The sequence below is a fragment of the Sceloporus occidentalis genome, unplaced genomic scaffold (assembly GCF_023333645.1).
Source record: "Sceloporus occidentalis isolate IW3139 unplaced genomic scaffold, rSceOcc1.0.p SCAF_111, whole genome shotgun sequence".
Taxonomy (NCBI): domain Eukaryota; kingdom Metazoa; phylum Chordata; class Lepidosauria; order Squamata; family Phrynosomatidae; genus Sceloporus; species Sceloporus occidentalis.
The window spans coordinates 1,295,546-1,315,000 of NW_028317091.1; the positions used below are offsets into that span (position 1 = coordinate 1,295,546).

Here is a 19,455-nt window from a genome sequence, read left to right on the forward strand (position 1 = left end):
TTACTCTCTTTGGCAATGAGTCTTTCTGTCTCCAATTTTGCTGCTTTTATCTGATTTTTACATATTTTATTTTTTTCCCGATAGCTTTTTAGTGCTTCCTCACTGCCTTCCTGTTTTAGTAGCTTAAATGCCTTTTTTTTGCCATTTATTGCCCCCTTTACATTTTTATTTATCCACATTGGTTTTCTCTTGTTCCTGACTCTTTTATTCCCATACGGTATGTACCTTTCACAGTGAGAATTTAAGATATTCTTAAAAATCTCCCATTGAGCGTCTGTACTCTTGTTTTTGAGGACATTTTCCCAATTTACAGTGTTAAGGGCTTCTCTTAGTTGATCAAACTTTGCCCTCCTAAAGTGCATAGTTCTTGTGGCTCCTCTAAGAGTTCCCTTATTGAAGGACAAGTTATAATGCATCATATTGTGATCACTATTTCCTAGATGTCCCCTGACCTGCACATTAGTTACTCTGTCAGGTCTGTTGGTTAATATTAAGTCCAGTAGGGCGCCCCCTCTGGTCGGGTCCTGTACCATTTGGGACAGATAATTATCCTTACTTATAGTCAGAAACCGGTTTCCTTTATGAGATTCACAGGTCTCGGTTTCCCAGTTTATGTCGGGATAGTTAAAGTCCCCCATAATAACCACCTCATCGTGATTAGCTGCCTTGTTTATTTGCTTTAATAATTGATCTTCTGCTGCTTCCATTATATTTGGTGGCTTATAGCAAACCCCGATCAGTATTTTATTATTTTTCTTTCCATATATTTCTACCCATAATGACTCCACATTATCATTTCCCTCACATATATTCTCCCGCAGTGTGGCCTTTAGGCTGGACTTTACATAAAGGCAAACTCCTCCCCCTTTTCGTTTTTTCCGATCCTTCCTGAATAGACTATACCCCTGTATGTTAACCGCCCAGTCATAGCTATCATCCAACCATGTCTCTGTTATACCCACTATGTCACATGTGGTTGTCTCTGTGGCGCAATCGGCTGTTAACCGAAAGGTTGGTGGTTCAAGCCCACCCAGGGACGAGCGGGATGTTTTCCTGAAAACTTTCATTCCTGTGTTTGCAACGCCAATGAGCTAATGATTACATTGAAAGACAGAAATGCAAAATCCTTAAAGCTTTCCAACATTAAGCTAAATCTTCTTATTCCACTTGTGGAAAGTTATTTTCCAGACAAAGCATGCCAATCCTTCCATGAAAAAACACAGGAAAAACTTTTTGGCATAGTGCCAATTTTGGATTGCTTAGATTATTATTATTAATTTTTTGTTTTTTAATTTAGGCCACGTCTACAATACTACATGTTGTTAATAATTCGGGCAGCCGTTACCAAAATAGTGGCTGGCAAGGGGAGAATGCCGTTTTCATACAATATCATAAATGACACAAGTTATTAACCCTACGTGCCAATTAATCTTATGCAACGCCAGTTGTTCTTAAACAGAAAAGTGACATTATAAAAACAAATTTAGCAGAGGATGGTTTCGATCCATCGACCTCTGGGTTATGGGCCCAGCACGCTTCCGCTGCGCCACTCTGCTTTCCGTGTGACGGCTTGTCCGAGGGGAGAATGCTGTTTTCATGCAATATCATCAATGACAGAAGTTATTAACCCTATGTAAAAATGACATCTAGCAGAGGATGGTTTCGATCCATCGACCTCTGGGTTATGGGCCCAGCACGCTTCCGCTGCGCCACTCTGCTTTCTGTGTGACAGCTTGTCCGAGGGGAGAATGCTGTTTTCATGCAATATCATCAATGACAGAAGTTATTAAGCCTATGTAAAAATGACATCTAGCAGAGGATGGTTTCGACACATCAACCTCTGGGTTATGGGCCCAGCACGCTTCCGCTGCGCCACTCTGCTTTTTCATGTGCTTTTTTTTTTCACAAATGATAAAAACACATTAATTCCTGACTTTTTTTTCTCCAAATCTCTTCTTCAAGCTTCGAAAGTGCGAACTTTTTGCCACTTTCTTCCCAAATGATAAAAAAACCCATGAATATCTGACTTTTTTCCAAATCTCTTCTTCAAGATTCGTAAAGACAATTTAGGAGTACAAGTTCTCACCATCATGAAATAATGTATAAACAGTTGAGATACAACTGTCAATTCTTCTGCTATGGTCATTAAGCCCTCTGGAATGCTGACGGTTTAAAGTCACAAACCTTCTCTGAAAGCAGTCACATGTGGGTGTCTCTGTGGCGCAATCGTTTAGCTTGTTCGGCTGTTAACTGAAAGGGTGGTGGTTCAAGCCCCCCCAGGGACGAGCAGGATGTTTTCCTGAACACTTTTGTTCCTGTGTTTGCAATGCCAATGAGCTAATGATTACATTGAAAGACAGAAATGCTAAATCCTTAAAGCTTTCCAACATTAAGCTAAATCTTCTTATGCCACTTGTGGAAAGTTATTTTCCAGACAAAGCATGCCAATCCTTCCATGAAAAAACACAGGAAAAACTTTTTGGCATAGTGCCAATTTTGGATTGCTTAGATTATTATTATTAATTTTTTGTTTTTTAATTTAGGCCACGTCTACAATACTACATGTTGTTAATAATTCGGGCAGCCGTTACCAAAATAGTGGCTGGCAAGGGGAGAATGCCGTTTTCATACAATATCATAAATGACACAAGTTATTAACCCTACGTGCCAATTAATCTTATGCAACGGCAGTTGTGCTTAAACAGAAAAGTGACATTATAAAAACAAAATTAGCAGAGGATGGTTTCGATCCATCGACCTCTGGGTTATGGGCCCAGCACACTTCCGCTGCGCCACTCTGCTTTCCGTGTAACAGCTTGTCCGAGGGGAAAATGCTGTTTTCATACAATATCATAAATGACACAAGTTATTAACCCTACGTGCCAATTAATCTTATTCAACACCAGCTGTGCTTAAACAGAAAAGTGACATTATAAAAACAAAATTAGCAGAGGATGGTTTCGATCCATCGACCTCTGGGTTATGGGCCCAGCACGCTTCCGCTGCGCCACTCTGCTTTCCGTGTGACGGCTTGTCCGAGGGGAGAATGCTGTTTTCATGCAATATCATCAATGACAGAAGTTATTAACCCTATGTAAAAATGACATCTAGCAGAGGATGGTTTCGATCCATCGACCTCTGTGTTATGGGCCCAGCACGCTTCCGCTGCGCCACTCTGCTTTCCGTGTGACAGCTTGTCCGAGGGGAGAATGCTGTTTTAATGCAATATCATCAATGACAGAAGTTATTAAGCCTATGTGAAAATGACATCTAGTAGAGGATGGTTTCGATCCATTGACCTCTGGGTTAGGGGCCCAGCATGCTTCCGCTGCGCCACCCTGCTTCTTCATGCGTTTTTTTTTCACAAATGATAAAAACACATTAATTCCTGACTTTTTTTTCTCCAAATCTCTTCTTCAAGCTTCGAAAGTGCCAACTTTTTGCCACTTTCTTCCCAAATGATAAAAAAAACATGAATATCTGACTTTTTTTCCAAATCTCTTCTTCAAGATTCGTAAAGACAATTTAGGAGTACAAGTTCTCACCATCATGAAATAATGTATAAACAGTTGAGATACAACTGTCATTTCTTCTGCTATGGTCATTAAGCCCTCTGGAATGCTGAAGGTTTAAAGTCATAATCCTCACTGCTTCTCTGAAAGTAGTCACATGTGGTTGTCTCTGTGGCGCAATCGGTTAGCGCGTTCGGCTGTTAACCGAAAGGTTGGTGGTTCAAGCCCACCCAGGGACGAGCGGGATGTTTTCCTGAAAACTTTCATTCCTGTGTTTGCAACGCCAATGAGCTAATGATTACATTGAAAGACAGAAATGCAAAATCCTTAAAGCTTTCCAACATTAAGCTAACTCTTCTTATTCCACTTGTGGAAAGTTATTTTCCAGACAAAGCATGCCAATCCTTCCATGAAAAAACACAGGAAAAACTTTTTGGCATAGTGCCAATTTTGGATTGCTTAGATTATTATTATTAATTTTTTGTTTTTTAATTTAGGCCACGTCTACAATACTACATGTTGTTAATAATTCGGGCAGCCGTTACCAAAATAGTGGCTGGCAAGGGGAGAATGCCGTTTTCATACAATATCATAAATGACACAAGTTATTAACCCTACGTGCCAATTAATCTTATGCAACGCCAGTTGTTCTTAAACAGAAAAGTGACATTATAAAAACAAAATTAGCAGAGGATGGTTTCAATCCATCGACCTCTGGGTTATGGGCCCAGCACGCTTCCGCTGCGCCACTCTGCTTTCCGTGTGATGGCTTGTCCGAGGGGAGAATGCTGTTTTCATGCAATATCATCAATGACAGAAGTTATTAACCCTATGTAAAAATGACATCTAGCAGAGGATGGTTTCGATCCATTGACCTCTGGGTTATGGGCCCAGCACGCTTCCGCTGCGCCACTCTGCTTTCCGTGTGAAAGCTTGTCCAAGGGGAGAATGCTGTTTTCATGCAATATCATCAATGACAGAAGTTATTAAGCCTATGTGAAAATGACATCTAGCAGAGGATGGTTTCGACCCATTGACCTCTGGGTTATGGGCCCAGCACGCTTCCGCTGCGCCACCCTGCTTCTTCATGCTTTTTTTTTTCACAAATGATAAAAACACATTAATTCCTGACTTTTTTTTCTCCAAATCTCTTCTTCAAGCTTCGAAAGTGCCAACTTTTTGCCACTTTCTTCCCAAATGATAAAAAAAACATGAATATCTGACTTTTTTTCCAAATCTCTTCTTCAAGATTCGTAAAGACAATTTAGGAGTACAAGTTCTCACCATCATGAAATAATGTATAAACAGTTGAGATACAACTGTCATTTCTTCTGCTATGGTCATTAAGCCCTCTGGAATGCTGAAGGTTTAAAGTCATAATCCTCACTGCTTCTCTGAAAGTAGTCACATGTGGTTGTCTCTGTGGCGCAATCGGTTAGCGCGTTCGGCTGTTAACCGAAAGGTTGGTGGTTCAAGCCCACCCAGGGACGAGTGGGATGTTTTCCTGAAAACTTTCATTCCTGTGTTTGCAACGCCAATGAGCTAATGATTACATTGAAAGACAGAAATGCAAAATCCTTAAAGCTTTCCAACATTAAGCTAAATCTTCTTATTCCACTTGTGGAAAGTTATTTTCCAGACAAAGCATGCCAATCCTTCCATGAAAAAACACAGGAAAAACTTTTTGGCATAGTGCCAATTTTGGATTGCTTAGATTATTATTATTAATTTTTTGTTTTTTAATTTAGGCCACGTCTACAATACTACATGTTGTTAATAATTCGGGCAGCCGTTACCAAAATAGTGGCTGGCAAGGGGAGAATGCCGTTTTCATACAATATCATAAATGACACAAGTTATTAACCCTACGTGCCAATTAATCTTATGCAACGGCAGTTGTGCTTAAACAGAAAAGTGACATTATAAAAACAAAATTAGCAGAGGATGGTTTCGATCCATCGACCTCTGGGTTATGGGCCCAGCACGCTTCCGCTGCGCCACTCTGCTTTCCGTGTGACAGCTTGTCCGAGGGGAGAATGCTGTTTTCATGCAATATCATCAATGACAGAAGTTATTAACCCTATGTAAAAATGACATCTAGCAGAGGATGGTTTCGATCCATCGACCTCTGGGTTATGGGCCCAGCACGCTTCCGCTGCGCCACTCTGCTTTCTGTGTGACAGCTTGTCCGAGGGGAGAATGCTGTTTTCATGCAATATCATCAATGACAGAAGTTATTAAGCCTATGTAAAAATGACATCTAGCAGAGGATGGTTTCGACACATCGACCTCTGGGTTATGGGCCCAGCACGCTTCCGCTGCGCCACTCTGCTTTTTCATGTGCTTTTTTTTTTCACAAATGATAAAAACACATTAATTCCTGACTTTTTTTTCTCCAAATCTCTTCTTCAAGCTTCGAAAGTGCGAACTTTTTGCCACTTTCTTCCCAAATGATAAAAAAACCCATGAATATCTGACTTTTTTCCAAATCTCTTCTTCAAGATTCGTAAAGACAATTTAGGAGTACAAGTTCTCACCATCATGAAATAATGTATAAACAGTTGAGATACAACTGTCAATTCTTCTGCTATGGTCATTAAGCCCTCTGGAATGCTGACGGTTTAAAGTCACAAACCTTCTCTGAAAGCAGTCACATGTGGGTGTCTCTGTGGCGCAATCGTTTAGCTTGTTCGGCTGTTAACTGAAAGGGTGGTGGTTCAAGCCCACCCAGGGACGAGCAGGATGTTTTCCTGAACACTTTTGTTCCTGTGTTTGCAATGCCAATGAGCTAATGATTACATTGAAAGACAGAAATGCAAAATCCTTAAAGCTTTCCAACATTAAGCTAAATCTTCTTATGCCACTTGTGGAAAGTTATTTTCCAGACAAAGCATGCCAATCCTTCCATGAAAAAACACAGGAAAAACTTTTTGGCATAGTGCCAATTTTGGATTGCTTAGATTATTATTATTAATTTTTTGTTTTTTAATTTAGGCCACGTCTACAATACTACATGTTGTTAATAATTCGGGCAGCCGTTACCAAAATAGTGGCTGGCAAGGGGAGAATGCCGTTTTCATACAATATCATAAATGACACAAGTTATTAACCCTACGTGCCAATTAATCTTATGCAACGCCAGTTGTGCTTAAACAGAAAAGTGACATTATAAAAACAAAATTAGCAGAGGATGGTTTCGATCCATCGACCTCTGGGTTATGGGCCCAGCACGCTTCCGCTGCGCCACTCTGCTTTCCGTGTAACAGCTTGTCCGAGGGGAAAATGCTGTTTTCATACAATATCATAAATGACACAAGTTATTAACCCTACGTGCCAATTAATCTTATTCAACACCAGTTGTGCTTAAACAGAAAAGTGACATTATAAAAACAAAATTAGCAGAGGATGGTTTCGATCCATCGACCTCTGGGTTATGGGCCCAGCACGCTTCCGCTGCGCCACTCTGCTTTCCGTGTGATGGCTTGTATGAGGGGAGAATGCTGTTTTCATGCAATATCATCAATGACAGAAGTTATTAAGCCTATGTAAAAATGACATCTAGCAGAGGATGGTTTCGACCCATCGACCTCTGGGTTATGGGCCCAGCACGCTTCCGCTGCGCCACTCTGCTTTCCGTGTGACAGCTTGTCCGAGGGGAGAATGCTGTTTTCATGCAATATCATCAATGACAGAAGTTATTAAGCCTATGTGAAAATGACATCTAGCAGAGGATGGTTTCGATGCATTGACCTCTGGGTTATGGGCCCAGCACGCTTCCGCTGCGCCACCCTGCTTCTTCATGCGTTTTTTTTTCACAAATGATAAAAACACATTAATTCCTGACTTTTTTTTCTCCAAATCTCTTCTTCAAGCTTCGAAAGTGCCAACTTTTTGCCACTTTCTTCCCAAATGATAAAAAAAACATGAATATCTGACTTTTTTTCCAAATCTCTTCTTCAAGATTCGTAAAGACAATTTAGGAGTACAAGTTCTCACCATCATGAAATAATGTATAAACAGTTGAGATACAACTGTCATTTCTTCTGCTATGGTCATTAAGCCCTCTGGAATGCTGAAGGTTTAAAGTCATAATCCTCACTGCTTCTCTGAAAGTAGTCACATGTGGTTGTCTCTGTGGCGCAATCGGTTAGCGTGTTCGGCTGTTAACCGAAAGGTTGGTGGTTCAAGCCCACCCAGGGACGAGCGGGATGTTTTCCTGAAAACTTTCATTCCTGTGTTTGCAACGCCAATGAGCTAATGATTACATTGAAAGACAGAAATGCAAAATCCTTAAAGCTTTCCAACATTAAGCTAAATCTTCTTATTCCACTTGTGGAAAGTTATTTTCCAGACAAAGCATGCCAATCCTTCCATGAAAAAACACAGGAAAAACTTTTTGGCATAGTGCCAATTTTGGATTGCTTAGATTATTATTATTAATTTTTTGTTTTTTAATTTAGGCCACGTCTACAATACTACATGTTGTTAATAATTCGGGCAGCCGTTACCAAAATAGTGGCTGGCAAGGGGAGAATGCCGTTTTCATACAATATCATAAATGACACAAGTTATTAACCCTACGTGCCAATTAATCTTATGCAACGGCAGTTGTGCTTAAACAGAAAAGTGACATTATAAAAACAAAATTAGCAGAGGATGGTTTCAATCCATCAACCTCTGGGTTATGGGCCCAGCACGCTTCCGCTGCGCCACTCTGCTTTCCATGTGACGGCTTGTCCGAGGGGAGAATGCTGTTTTCATGCAATATCATCAATGACAGAAGTTATTAACCCTATGTAAAAATGACATCTAGCAGAGGATGGTTTCGATCCATCGACCTCTGGGTTATGGGCCCAGCACGCTTCCGCTGCGCCACTCTGCTTTCTGTGTGACAGCTTGTCCGAGGGGAGAATGCTGTTTTCATGCAATATCATCAATGACAGAAGTTATTAAGCCTATGTAAAAATGACATCTAGCAGAGGATGGTTTCGACACATCGACCTCTGGGTTATGGGCCCAGCACGCTTCCGCTGCGCCACTCTGCTTTTTCATGTGCTTTTTTTTTTTCACAAATGATAAAAACACATTAATTCCTGACTTTTTTTTCTCCAAATCTCTTCTTCAAGCTTCGAAAGTGCGAACTTTTTGCCACTTTCTTCACAAATGATAAAAAAACCCATGAATATCTGACTTTTTTCCAAATCTCTTCTTCAAGATTCGTAAAGACAATTTAGGAGTACAAGTTCTCACCATCATGAAATAATGTATAAACAGTTGAGATACAACTGTCAATTCTTCTGCTATGGTCATTAAGCCCTCTGGAATGCTGACGGTTTAAAGTCACAAACCTTCTCTGAAAGCAGTCACATGTGGGTGTCTCTGTGGCGCAATCGTTTAGCTTGTTCGGCTGTTAACTGAAAGGGTGGTGGTTCAAGCCCACCCAGGGACGAGCAGGATGTTTTCCTGAACACTTTTGTTCCTGTGTTTGCAACGCCAATGAGCTAATGATTACATTGAAAGACAGAAATGCAAAATCCTTAAAGCTTTCCAACATTAAGCTAAATCTTCTTATGCCACTTGTGGAAAGTTATTTTCCAGACAAAGCATGCCAATCCTTCCATGAAAAAACACAGGAAAAACTTTTTGGCATAGTGCCAATTTTGGATTGCTTAGATTATTATTATTAATTTTTTGTTTTTTAATTTAGGCCACGTCTACAATACTACATGTTGTTAATAATTCGGGCAGCCGTTACCAAAATAGTGGCTGGCAAGGGGAGAATGCCGTTTTCATACAATATCATAAATGACACAAGTTATTAACCCTACGTGCCAATTAATCTTATTCAACACCAGTTGTGCTTAAACAGAAAAGTGACATTATAAAAACAAAATTAGCAGAGGATGGTTTTGATCCATTGACCTCTGGGTTATGGGCCCAGCACGCTTCCGCTGCGCCACTCTGCTTTCCGTGTGACGGCTTGTCCGAGGGGAGAATGCTGTTTTCATGCAATATCATCAATGACAGAAGTTATTAACCCTATGTAAAAATGACATCTAGCAGAGGATGGTTTCGATCCATCTACCTCTGGGTTATGGGCCCAGCACGCTTCCGCTGCGCCATTCTGCTTTCTGTGTGACAGCTTGTCCGAGGGGAGAATGCTGTTTTCATGCAATATCATCAATGACAGAAGTTATTAAGCCTATGTGAAAATGACATCTAGCAGAGGATGGTTTCGATCCATTGACCTCTGGGTTATGGGCCCAGCACGCTTCCGCTGCGCCACCCTGCTTCTTCATGTGTTTTTTTTTCACAAATGATAAAAACACATTAATTCCTGACTTTTTTTTCTCCAAATCTCTTCTTCAAGCTTCGAAAGTGCCAACTTTTTGCCACTTTCTTCCCAAATGATAAAAAAAACATGAATATCTGACTTTTTTTCCAAATCTCTTCTTCAAGATTCGTAAAGACAATTTAGGAGTACAAGTTCTCACCATCATGAAATAATGTATAAACAGTTGAGATACAACTGTCAATTCTTCTGCTATGGTCATTAAGCCCTCTGGAATGCTGAAGGTTTAAAGTCATAATCCTCACTGCTTCTCTGAAAGTAGTCACATGTGGTTGTCTCTGTGGCGCAATCGGTTAGCGCGTTCGGCTGTTAACCGAAAGGTTGGTGGTTCAAGCCCACCCAGGGACGAGCGGGATGTTTTCCTGAAAACTTTCATTCCTGTGTTTGCAACGCCAATGAGCTAATGATTACATTGAAAGACAGAAATGCAAAATCCTTAAAGCTTTCCAACATTAAGCTAAATCTTCTTATTCCACTTGTGGAGAGTTATTTTCCAGACAAAGCATGCCAATCCTTCCATGAAAAAACACAGGAAAAACTTTTTGGCATAGTGCCAATTTTGGATTGCTTAGATTATTATTATTAATTTTTTGTTTTTTAATTTAGGCCACGTCTACAATACTACATGTTGTTAATAATTCGGGCAGCCGTTACCAAAATAGTGGCTGGCAAGGGGAGAATGCCGTTTTCATACAATATCATAAATGACACAAGTTATTAAACCTACGTGCCAATTAATCTTATGCAACGCCAGTTGTGCTTAAACAGAAAAGTGACATTATAAAAACAAAATTAGCAGAGGATGGTTTCAATCCATCGACCTCTGGGTTATGGGCCCAGCACGCTTCCGCTGCGCCACTCTGCTTTCCGTGTGACGGCTTGTCCAAGGGGAGAATGCTGTTTTCATGCAATATCATCAATGACAGAAGTTATTAACCCTATGTAAAAATGACATCTAGCAGAGGATGGTTTCGATCCATCGACTCTGGGTTATGGGCCCAGCACGCTTCCGCTGCGCCACTCTGCTTTCTGTGTGACAGCTTGTCCGAGGGGAGAATGCTGTTTTCATGCAATATCATCAATGACAGAAGTTATTAAGCCTATGTAAAAATGACATCTAGCAGAGGATGGTTTCGACACATCGACCTCTGGGTTATGGGCCCAGCACGCTTCCGCTGCGCCACTCTGCTTTTTCATGTGCTTTTTTTTTCAGAAATGATAAAAACACATTAATTCCTGACTTTTTTTTCTCCAAATCTCTTCTTCAAGCTTCGAAAGTGCCAACTTTTTGCCACTTTCTTCCCAAATGATAAAAAAAACATGAATATCTGACTTTTTTTCCAAATCTCTTCTTCAAGATTCGTAAAGACAATTTAGGAGTACAAGTTCTCACCATCATGAAATAATGTATAAACAGTTGAGATACAACTGTCAATTCTTCTGCTATGGTCATTAAGCCCTCTGGAATGCTGACGGTTTAAAGTCACAAACCTTCTCTGAAAGCAGTCACATGTGGGTGTCTCTGTGGCGCAATCGTTTAGCTTGTTCGGCTGTTAACTGAAAGGGTGGTGGTTCAAGCCCACCCAGGGACGAGCAGGATGTTTTCCTGAACACTTTTGTTCCTGTGTTTGCAACACCAATGAGCTAATGATTACATTGAAAGACAGAAATGCAAAATCCTTAAAGCTTTCCAACATTAAGCTAAATCTTCTTATGCCACTTGTGGAAAGTTATTTTCCAGACAAAGCATGCCAATCCTTCCATGAAAAAACACAGGAAAAACTTTTTGGCATAGTGCCAATTTTGGATTGCTTAGATTATTATTATTAATTTTTTGTTTTTTAATTTAGGCCACGTCTACAATACTACATGTTGTTAATAATTCGGGCAGCCGTTACCAAAATAGTGGCTGGCAAGGGGAGAATGCCGTTTTCATACAATATCATAAATGACACAAGTTATTAACCCTACGTGCCAATTAATCTTATTCAACACCAGTTGTGCTTAAACAGAAAAGTGACATTATAAAAACAAAATTAGCAGAGGATGGTTTTGATCCATTGACCTCTGGGTTATGGGCCCAGCACGCTTCCGCTGCGCCACTCTGCTTTCCGTGTGACGGCTTGTCCGAGGGGAGAATGCTGTTTTCATGCAATATCATCAATGACAGAAGTTATTAAGCCTATATAAAAATGACATCTAGCAGAGGATGGTTTCGATCTATTGACCTCTGGGTTATGGGCCCAGCACGCTTCCGCTGCGCCACCCTGCTTCTTCATGCGTTTTTTTTTTCACAAATGATAAAAACACATTAATTCCTGACTTTTTTTTCTCCAAATCTCTTCTTCAAGCTTCGAAAGTGCCAACTTTTTGCCACTTTCTTCCCAAATGATAAAAAAAACATGAATATCTGACTTTTTTTCCAAATCTCTTCTTCAAGATTCGTAAAGACAATTTAGGAGTACAAGTTCTCACCATCATGAAATAATGTATAAACAGTTGAGATACAACTGTCAATTCTTCTGCTATGGTCATTAAGCCCTCTGGAATGCTGAAGGTTTAAAGTCATAATCCTCACTGCTTCTCTGAAAGTAGTCACATGTGGTTGTCTCTGTGGCGCAATCGGTTAGCGCGTTCGGCTGTTAACCGAAAGGTTGGTGGTTCAAGCCCACCCAGGGACGAGCGGGATGTTTTCCTGAAAACTTTCATTCCTGTGTTTGCAACGCCAATGAGCTAATGATTACATTGAAAGACAGAAATGCAAAATCCTTAAAGCTTTCCAACATTAAGCTAAATCTTCTTATTCCACTTGTGGAAAGTTATTTTCCAGACAAAGCATGCCAATCCTTCCATGAAAAAACACAGGAAAAACTTTTTGGCATAGTGCCAATTTTGGATTGCTTAGATTATTATTATTAATTTTTTGTTTTTTAATTTAGGCCACGTCTACAATACTACATGTTGTTAATAATTCGGGCAGCCGTTACCAAAATAGTGGCTGGCAAGGGGAGAATGCCGTTTTCATACAATATCATAAATGACACAAGTTATTAAACCTACGTGCCAATTAATCTTATGCAACGCCAGTTGTGCTTAAACAGAAAAGTGACATTATAAAAACAAAATTAGCAGAGGATGGTTTCAATCCATCGACCTCTGGGTTATGGGCCCAGCACGCTTCCGCTGCGCCACTCTGCTTTCCGTGTGACGGCTTGTCCAAGGGGAGAATGCTGTTTTCATGCAATATCATCAATGACAGAAGTTATTAACCCTATGTAAAAATGACATCTAGCAGAGGATGGTTTCGATCCATCGACTCTGGGTTATGGGCCCAGCACGCTTCCGCTGCGCCACTCTGCTTTCTGTGTGACAGCTTGTCCGAGGGGAGAATGCTGTTTTCATGCAATATCATCAATGACAGAAGTTATTAAGCCTATGTAAAAATGACATCTAGCAGAGGATGGTTTCGACACATCGACCTCTGGGTTATGGGCCCAGCACGCTTCCGCTGCGCCACTCTGCTTTTTCATGTGCTTTTTTTTTTCACAAATGATAAAAACACATTAATTCCTGACTTTTTTTTCTCCAAATCTCTTCTTCAAGCTTCGAAAGTGCCAACTTTTTGCCACTTTCTTCCCAAATGATAAAAAAAACATGAATATCTGACTTTTTTTCCAAATCTCTTCTTCAAGATTCGTAAAGACAATTTAGGAGTACAAGTTCTCACCATCATGAAATAATGTATAAACAGTTGAGATACAACTGTCAATTCTTCTGCTATGGTCATTAAGCCCTCTGGAATGCTGACGGTTTAAAGTCACAAACCTTCTCTGAAAGCAGTCACATGTGATTGTCTCTGTGGCGCAATCGTTTAGCTTGTTCGGCTGTTAACTGAAAGGGTGGTGGTCCAAGCCCACCCAGGGACGAGCAGGATGTTTTCCTGAACACTTTTGTTCCTGTGTTTGCAATGCCAATGAGCTAATGATTACATTGAAAGACAGAAATGCAAAATCCTTAAAGCTTTCCAGCATTAAGCTAAATCTTCTTATGCCACTTGTGGAAAGTTATTTTCCAGACAAAGCATGCCAATCCTTCCATGAAAAAACACAGGAAAAACTTTTTGGCATAGTGCCAATTTTGGATTGCTTAGATTATTATTATTAATTTTTTGTTTTTTAATTTAGGCCACGTCTACAATACTACATGTTGTTAATAATTCGGGCAGCCGTTACCAAAATAGTGGCTGGCAAGGGGAGAATGCCGTTTTCATACAATATCATAAATGACACAAGTTATTAACCCTACGTGCCAATTAATCTTATGCAACGCCAGTTGTGCTTAAACAGAAAAGTGACATTATAAAAACAAAATTAGCAGAGGATGGTTTCGATCCATCGACCTCTGGGTTATGAGCCCAGCACGCTTCCGCTGCGCCACTCTGCTTTATGTGTAACAGCTTGTCCGAGGGGAAAATGCTGTTTTCATACAATATCATAAATGACACAAGTTATTAACCCTACGTGCCAATTAATCTTATTCAACACCAGTTGTGCTTAAACAGAAAAGTGACATTATAAAAACAAAATTAGCAGAGGATGGTTTCGATCCATCGACCTCTGGGTTATGGGCCCAGCACGCTTCCGCTGCGCCACTCTGCTTTCCGTGTGACGGCTTGTCCGAGGGGAGAATGCTGTTTTCATGCAATATCATCAATGACAGAAGTTATTAACCCTATGTAAAAATGACATCTAGCAGAGGATGGTTTCAATCCATCGACCTCTGGGTTATGGGCCCAGCACGCTTCCGCTGCGCCACTCTGCTTTCCATGTGACGGCTTGTCCGAGGGGAGAATGCTGTTTTTATGCAATATCATCAATGACAGAAGTTATTAACCCTATGTAAAAATGACATCTAGCAGAGGATGGTTTCGATCCATCTACCTCTGGGTTATGGGCCCAGCACGCTTCCGCTGCGCCATTCTGCTTTCTGTGTGACAGCTTGTCCGAGGGGAGAATGCTGTTTTCATGCAATATCATCAATGACAGAAGTTATTAAGCCTATGTGAAAATGACATCTAGCAGAGGATGGTTTTGATCCATTGACCTCTGGGTTATGGGCCCAGCATGCTTCCGCTGCGCCACCCTGCTTCTTCATGTGTTTTTTTTTCACAAATGATAAAAACACATTAATTCCTGACTTTTTTTTCTCCAAATCTCTTCTTCAAGCTTCGAAAGTGCCAACTTTTTGCCACTTTCTTCCCAAATGATAAAAAAAACATGAATATCTGACTTTTTTTCCAAATCTCTTCTTCAAGATTCGTAAAGACAATTTAGGAGTACAAGTTCTCACCATCATGAAATAATGTATAAACAGTTGAGATACAACTGTCATTTCTTCTGCTATGGTCATTAAGCCCTCTGGAATGCTGAAGGTTTAAAGTCATAATCCTCACTGCTTCTCTGAAAGTGGTCACATGTGGTTGTCTCTGTGGCGCAATCGGTTAGCGCGTTCGGCTGTTAACCGAAAGGTTGGTGGTTCAAGCCCACCCAGGCATGAGTGGGATGTTTTCCTGAAAACTTTCATTCCTGTGTTTGCAACGCCAATGAGCTAATGATTACATTGAAAGACAGAAATGCAAAATCCTTAAAGCTTTCCAACATTAAGCTAAATCTTCTTATTCCACTTGTGGAAAGTTATTTTCCAGACAAAGCATGCCAATCCTTCCATGAAAAAACACAGGAAAAACTTTTTGGCATAGTGCCAATTTTGGATTGCTTAGATTATTATTATTAATTTTTTGTTTTTTAATTTAGGCCACGTCTACAATACTACATGTTGTTAATAATTCGGGCAGCCGTTACCAAAATAGTGGCTGGCAAGGGGAGAATGCCGTTTTCATACAATATCATAAATGACACAAGTTATTAACCCTACGTGCCAATTAATCTTATGCAACGCCAGTTGTGCTTAAACAGAAAAGTGACATTATAAAAACAAAATTAGCAGAGGATGGTTTCAATCCATCGACCTCTGGGTTATGGGCCCAGCACGCTTCCGCTGCGCCACTCTGCTTTCCATGTGACGGCTTGTCCGAGGGGAGAATGCTGTTTTCATGCAATATCATCAATGACAGAAGTTATTAACCCTATGTAAAAGTGACATCTAGCAGAGGATGGTTTCGATCCATCTACCTCTGGGTTATGGGCCCAGCACGCTTCCGCTGCGCCATTCTGCATGACAGCTTGTCCAAGGGGAGAATGCTGTTTTCATGCAATATCATCAATGACAGAAGTTATTAAGCCTATGTAAAAATGACATCTAGCAGAGGATGGTTTCGACACATCGACCTCTGGGTTATGGGCCCAGCACGCTTCCGCTGCGCCACTCTGCTTTTTCATGTGCTTTTTTTTTTCACAAATGATAAAAACACATTAATTCCTGACTTTTTTTTCTCCAAATCTCTTCTTCAAGCTTCGAAAGTGCCAACTTTTTGCCACTTTCTTCCCAAATGATAAAAAAACCCATGAATATCTGACTTTTTTCCAAATCTCTTCTTCAAGATTCGTAAAGACAATTTAGGAGTACAAGTTCTCACCATCATGAAATAATGTATAAACAGTTGAGATACAACTGTCAATTCTTCTGCTATGGTCATTAAGCCCTCTGGAATGCTGACGGTTTAAAGTCACAAACCTTCTCTGAAAGCAGTCACATGTGGGTGTCTCTGTGGCGCAATCGTTTAGCTTGTTCGGCTGTTAACTGAAAGGGTGGTGGTTCAAGCCCACCCAGGGACGAGCAGGATGTTTTCCTGAACACTTTTGTTCCTGTGTTTGCAATGCCAATGAGCTAATGATTACATTGAAAGACAGAAATGCAAAATCCTTAAAGCTTTCCAACATTAAGCTAAATCTTCTTATGCCACTTGTGGAAAGTTATTTTCCAGACAAAGCATGCCAATCCTTCCATGAAAAAACACAGGAAAAACTTTTTGGCATAGTGCCAATTTTGGATTGCTTAGATTATTATTATTAATTTTTTGTTTTTTAATTTAGGCCACGTCTACAATACTACATGTTGTTAATAATTCGGGCAGCCGTTACCAAAATAGTGGCTGGCAAGGGGAGAATGCCGTTTTCATACAATATCATAAATGACACAAGTTATTAACCCTACGTGCCAATGAATCTTATGCAACGGCAGTTGTGCTTAAACAGAAAAGTGACATTATAAAAACAAAATTAGCAGAGGATGGTTTTGATCCATCGACCTCTGGGTTATGGGCCCAGCACGCTTCCGCTGCGCCACTCTGCTTTCCGTGTAACAGCTTGTCCGAGGGGAAAATGCTGTTTTCATACAATATCATAAATGACACAAGTTATTAACCCTACGTGCCAATTAATCTTATTCAACACCAGTTGTGCTTAAACAGAAAAGTGACATTATAAAAACAAAATTAGCAGAGGATGGTTTCGATCCATCGACCTCTGGGTTATGGGCCCAGCACGCTTCCGCTGCGCCACTCTGCTTTCCGTGAGACGGCTTGTCCGAGGGGAGAATGCTGTTTTCATGCAATATCATCAATGACAGAAGTTATTAACCCTATGTAAAAATGACATCTAGCAGAGGATGGTTTCGATCCATCGACCTCTGGGTTATGGGCCCAGCACGCTTCCGCTGCGCCACTCTGCTTTCTGTGTGACAGCTTGTCCGAGGGGAGAATGCTGTTTTCATGCAATATCATCAATGACAGAAGTTATTAAGCCTATGTGAAAATGACATCTAGCAGAGGATGGTTTCGATCCATTGACCTTTGGGTTATGGGCCCAGCACGCTTCCGCTGCGCCACCCTGCTTCTTCATGTGTTTTTTTTTCACAAATGATAAAAACACATTAATTCCTGACTTTTTTTTCTCCAAATCTCTTCTTCAAGCTTCGAAAGTGCCAACTTTTTGCCACTTTCTTCCCAAATGATAAAAAAAACATGAATATCTGACTTTTTTTCCAAATCTCTTCTTCAAGATTCGTAAAGACAATTTAGGAGTACAAGTTCTCACCATCATGAAATAATGTATAAACAGTTGAGATACAACTGTCAATTCTTCTGCTATGGTCATTAAGCCCTCTGGAATGCTGAAGGTTTAAAGTCATAATCCTCACTGCTTCTCTGAAAGTAGTCACACGTGGTTGTCTCTGTGGCGCAATCGGTTAGCGCGTTCGGCTGTTAACCGAAAGGTTGGTGGTTCAAGCCCACCCAGGGACGAGCGGGATGTTTTCCTGAAAACTTTCATTCCTGTGTTTGCAACGCCAATGAGCTAATGATTACATTGAAAGACAGAAATGCAAAATCCTTAAAGCTTTCCAACATTAAGCTAAATCTTCTTATTCCACTTGTGGAAAGTTATTTTCCAGACAAAGCATGCCAATCCTTCCATGAAAAAACACAGGAAAAACTTTTTGGCATAGTGCCAATTTTGGATTGCTTAGATTATTATTATTAATTTTTTGTTTTTTAATTTAGGCCACGTCTACAATACTACATGTTGTTAATAATTCGGGCAGCCGTTACCAAAATAGTGGCTGGCAAGGGGAGAATGCCGTTTTCATACAATATCATAAATGACACATGTTATTAACCCTACGTGCCAATTAATCTTATGCAACGCCAGTTGTGCTTAAACAGAAAAGTGACATTATAAAAACAAAATTAGCAGAGGATGGTTTCAATCCATCGACCTCTGGGTTATGGGCCCAGCACGCTTCCGCTGCGCCACTCTGCTTTCCGTGTGACGGCTTATCCAAGGGGAGAATGCTGTTTTCATGCAATATCATCAATGACAGAAGTTATTAACCCTATGTAAAAATGACATCTAGCAGAGGACGGTTTCGATCTATCGACCTCTGGGTTATGGGCCCAGCACGCTTCCGCTGCGCCACTCTGCTTTCTGTGTGACAGCTTGTCCGAGGGGAGAATGCTGTTTTCATGCAATATCATCAATGACAGAAGTTATTAAGCCTATGTAAAAATGACATCTAGCAGAGGATGGTTTCGACACATCGACCTCTGGGTTATGGGCCCAGCACGCTTCTGCTGCGCCACTCTGCTTTTTCATGTGCTTTTTTTTTTCACAAATGATAAAAACACATTAATTCCTGACTTTTTTTTCTCCAAATCTCTTCTTCAAGCTTCGAAAGTGCGAACTTTTTGCCACTTTCTTCCCAAATGATAAAAAAACCCATGAATATCTGACTTTTTTCCAAATCTCTTCTTCAAGATTCGTAAAGACAATTTAGGAGTACAAGTTCTCACCATCATGAAATAATGTATAAACAGTTGAGATACAACTGTCAATTCTTCTGCTATGGTCATTAAGCCCTCTGGAATGCTGAAGGTTTAAAGTCACAAACCTTCTCTGAAAGCAGTCACATGTGGGTGTCTCTGTGGCGCAATCGTTTAGCTTGTTCGGCTGTTAACTGAAAGGGTGGTGGTTCAAGCCCACCCAGGGACGAGCAGGATGTTTTCCTGAACACTTTTGTTCCTGTGTTTGCAATGCCAATGAGCTAATGATTACATTGAAAGACAGAAATGCAAAA

At 40.5% G+C, this 19,455-nt stretch overlaps 7 non-coding genes across 7 annotated transcripts; 6 read left to right on the forward strand and 1 right to left on the reverse strand.

Moving 5' to 3' along the window:
* The first annotated feature begins 3,677 nt into the window (after positions 1-3,677).
* Positions 3,678-3,751, forward strand: TRNAN-GUU (transfer RNA asparagine (anticodon GUU)). The gene has a single exon. It is a non-coding gene; the product is annotated as a tRNA-Asn (tRNA).
* Positions 3,752-4,928: 1,177 nt separating this feature from the next.
* Positions 4,929-5,002, forward strand: TRNAN-GUU (transfer RNA asparagine (anticodon GUU)). The gene has a single exon. It is a non-coding gene; the product is annotated as a tRNA-Asn (tRNA).
* A 2,638-nt stretch (positions 5,003-7,640) lies between these two features.
* Positions 7,641-7,714, forward strand: TRNAN-GUU (transfer RNA asparagine (anticodon GUU)). The gene has a single exon. It is a non-coding gene; the product is annotated as a tRNA-Asn (tRNA).
* A 2,424-nt stretch (positions 7,715-10,138) lies between these two features.
* On the forward strand, positions 10,139-10,212 carry TRNAN-GUU (transfer RNA asparagine (anticodon GUU)). Its single transcript has one exon. It is a non-coding gene; the product is annotated as a tRNA-Asn (tRNA).
* A 2,259-nt stretch (positions 10,213-12,471) lies between these two features.
* On the forward strand, positions 12,472-12,545 carry TRNAN-GUU (transfer RNA asparagine (anticodon GUU)). Its single transcript has one exon. It is a non-coding gene; the product is annotated as a tRNA-Asn (tRNA).
* A 1,690-nt stretch (positions 12,546-14,235) lies between these two features.
* TRNAM-CAU (transfer RNA methionine (anticodon CAU)) lies at positions 14,236-14,307 on the reverse strand. Its single transcript has one exon. It is a non-coding gene; the product is annotated as a tRNA-Met (tRNA).
* Positions 14,308-18,050: 3,743 nt separating this feature from the next.
* Positions 18,051-18,124, forward strand: TRNAN-GUU (transfer RNA asparagine (anticodon GUU)). The gene has a single exon. It is a non-coding gene; the product is annotated as a tRNA-Asn (tRNA).
* Positions 18,125-19,455: the final 1,331 nt, after the last annotated feature.